The 3,738-nt window shown below is 40.0% G+C and overlaps 1 pseudogene across 1 annotated transcript; it reads right to left on the reverse strand.

Moving 5' to 3' along the window:
• Positions 1-449: 449 nt before the first annotated feature.
• On the reverse strand, positions 450-1,252 carry LOC308414433 (large ribosomal subunit protein eL8-like; annotated as a pseudogene). The gene has a single exon. The product of its transcript is annotated as a large ribosomal subunit protein eL8-like (transcript).
• Between the last annotated feature and the right edge of the window lie 2,486 nt (positions 1,253-3,738).

Raw genomic sequence — 3,738 nt, forward strand, 5'->3', positions numbered from 1 at the left:
CAACCCAATGGAAACAACCTTTCATTGTCGCTGTCTTCCTAGCTGATTATATGTTGTGTTGACTTGACAATTAAAGATAACTACCATATGTGGTGTGTGTGTGTGTGTGTGTGTGTGTGTGTGTGTGTGTGTGTGCACAAATCTACATTCCACATATGCTTAAGGTTGGCTTATTTCATTAAGCAAAATGATCTCCAGCTTCATCCATATTTTCCCTGAGCAAATGTTATGATTTCATCTTTCTTCACTGATAAATACAACTCAATTCTGCAAAGGCACATTAAAAAATCTATTTAGCTATTGGTGGACATCTGAACTGGTTCTGTGGCATGTTAACTTAATCTTTTAGGCTTATGCCTAGACATAGAGCTGGATAATGTGGTCGTTTTAATTTTAGTTTTGTTTTAATTTTTAAAATTATATTTATGTACAGAAAACTTAGTGTACATTTAACCCAGTTTAGTGGCGAGTTCTTTAGCCTTTGCCTTTTCCAGCTTGGCAATGTGAGCCACAGACTTAGGACCCAGAACATTGCCTCCCCAGTGGCGGCAGATCTCATCGTATCTGTCATTATAATTGGTCCTAGTAGCTTCCACCAGCTTAGCCAGAGCACCCTTGTCTTCTGAGTTAACTGTGTGAAGGCAACAGTGGTGCATGTCTTCCTGTGGACCAGGATCCCCAGCCTTGACTTTCCCTTGATGATGCAGTAGGGCACCCCCATCTTTCGACACAGGGCAGGCAGGAAAACCACCAACTCAATGGGGTTTGCATCATGGGTAATCACTACCAGCTGAGCCTTCTTGTTCTCCACCAAGGTGGTGACTATATCGACTCCTGCTCAGAGGACAGGTGGTCTTTTAGTTGGGACGTCCCCTTTGCCAGCAGCTTTCTTCCCAGCACGGGCCAGCAGCCTTTGCTTCTTCTCTTGCTTTGTCTCTGGCCTGTACTTGTGGGCAAGCTTAATCAGCTGAGTAGCTGTTTGCCTGTCCAGGGCCTGGGTGAACTGGTTAATGGCAGGAGGTACTTTGAGCCGCTTATAGAATATGGCTCTTTGCCTCTGCGGCCTGATGTAGCGTGTCCATTTGACGAAGCGTGTTAGATCTCTTTTGGGCTGGATGTTCTGCCCAATGCTGAAGTTCTTGGGCCTCTTCTCAAACAAAGGATTGACCACCTTTTTGACCTCTTGCTTCTTGATGATGGCGGGGGCCGGGGCCACCTTCTTCCCCTTGGCCTTCTTTCCTTTCGGCATCTTGCTCGGCTGGAGGAGAGTGTTTTAATTTGTTAAAAAAATATTTTACTTTTTCTTATATATATTACACCTAGACTGCAGTTTTTCCTCCTTCTCTCCTCCCAATCCTCTTCCCTCTAGCTCCTCCTCCACTTCCCTTCAGAAAAGGGCAGAACTTGCAGGGGTATCAATGAAATATGGTCTATCAAGTTGCAATAAGACTAGGGTCCTCTCTTAAGGATGAACAAAGGACCCAAGATGAGGGAAAGAGTTCCAAAAGCAGGCAAAAGAGTCAGAGGCAGCCTCTGCTCCCACTGGTAGGTATCCCACAAGAACACCAAACTATACAACCATAACACATATGCAGAGGGCCATGGTCTGCCCCATAGAGGCTTCCTTCATTATCAGTTCAGTCTCAGACTACCGTTTATAGTGGCTACCCCAGTTTATATTCTTCCTACCAGTGCCAAGATGCCCTCTTTACCTATATATTCTTGGCAGTCTTTATTGTTATTGTTTATCTTGATAGCCACGTGGGGTGAAATGAAATATCAAAGGATATTAGACACCTTTTCAAAAATTTACTGACAATGTATGTTTATTCCTTTGAAAACTGTTCTTAATGTGTCCATTTATTCATAGAATGATTTTTGTACTTAAAATTTGTAGTCCTTTATAACTGCTAAATATTAACATCCTACCACATGCATAGTTGATGAATATTTTCTCCTATCTGCAGGCACACTTTGATGGCTTTTAAAATATAAAAGTTGCTGTGCTCTGTTGCATGCCCACAGCAGCCCTTACAATTGCGAAGTTGATTTCTTCCGATATCTTGTCTTTTTTGTTCTTATTTTTTAAAAAAATCAGTAAAAACTATAAATCACTATCCACTCCCTGCTATCCACTAATAAATCAACCAAATTTGATCTAGTGTTGTTTATGAATGTGCTTTAAAAAATTGCATAGCCTCAAGATTTAGTCTCAAAATTTGATAGTGCCTAATGTTTCTTCTGTGTTTTTCTATTGCCTTTTAAAAGATGGTTATTAAAGTGACCAGTTCAAACATTCCACAGTCTTCTCAAACCTGTGACTTTGTCCACCTTCCCATCCTGTTTACTGATAAACTCTCCATCTTTTGTTTGGATCCTTCTCTCTCCTATCTCCTTTATGACCCTATTCCATATATTATCTTTCCCCCTGTAGTTTCAACTCTATTTCAGCTCTTTTCATATTGGATTTGGATATGAATAATATGCTCTCACTAATATGAATAACTTGCTGTCATTTAAAAGGCAAAAACCTAATGAAATAAACAAGCTCTCCATTTACCTCACACCCTCCTCCAGCTGTTGTCCTGTTCCTTGTCCTCTTTTTACAGACACAGCACTAACAAGACTTGCATATTATCTCTAATTCCACTTGCTTGCCTGCCCTGCATGGACATCTGCCTTTATCACCAGCTGTCCTACAAAATTACTAACACCAAGGTCATAAATGACCTAATTGTTGCTGAATCAAATAGTAATGCCTTATCTTTGTACTTAAATTATTTTCTTCCTAGCATTTAGTTACCTTCTAACTCTCTAAATGTTATATCTTTGTCTATGGAAGAGAAATAAAAATATATTTACTTAAAATCTAAATACTATATATTGTTTGTTTCAACTTTCAGGGAAAAAGATGTGATGTAAGAAAAGCTTTTTTTTTCGGAAAAAAATAAATCTAACTCTTTGTAATGTAGATGTTAAACGAATTTACTTTTACTTTAATTGGGTTTACAAATTAAATACATTAAACAATAATTCATTTGCATTTATTTCTGAATGTCTAAAAAGTGTGCTCCAGCACATGACCCATTCTATTCGGTGAAACTTTAAATATGTCTGCAGAAATACTCACATTGTATTGCTTTATTCTGTGGTGGAAGAAACACATGCAGGTCCCAGGACAGCATGCAGGAGTTGCCTAAATCTTCCATCCAGTGAGTCCTAGGGGATCAAACTCAAGTCTTTAGGCTTGACAGCAGGCACCTTCACCCACGGAGCCTTGGTGACAATCCTGAAATGCTTTTGTAAAAGGAGAAGAGTGAGTGCATGGGGGAGAAAATACCTTATTAAATATGAAATCTATCTAAAATTAATCAGGTAAGAACACTTTAAAGAATACATGCTTTATAAACTCCAATACTTCTGGATTTGTTACTTTTCTGTTGTTGTGATAAAATACTACGATTAGAAGCAATGTAGAGAAGGAAGAGTTTTTTCTGGCTTCCAGTTCCACTTCTAGTTTTCATCATGGTAGGGAAGCCTCGCAAGGAGCAGCAGGCATCACAGCAGAGTATGAGGCTGAGAGAGTACATGATCAACTGAAGGTATACAGAGGAGAGAGAGAGAGAGAGAGAGAGAGAGAGAGAGAGAGAGAGAGAGAGAGAGAGAGAGAGAGAGAGAGAGAGAGGGAGGGAGGGAGGGAGGGAGGGAGGGAGGGAGAGACAGAGAGAGAGATAGAGA

Source organism: Micromys minutus, assembly GCF_963924665.1.
Source record: "Micromys minutus genome assembly, chromosome: X".
Lineage (NCBI taxonomy): Eukaryota > Metazoa > Chordata > Mammalia > Rodentia > Muridae > Micromys > Micromys minutus.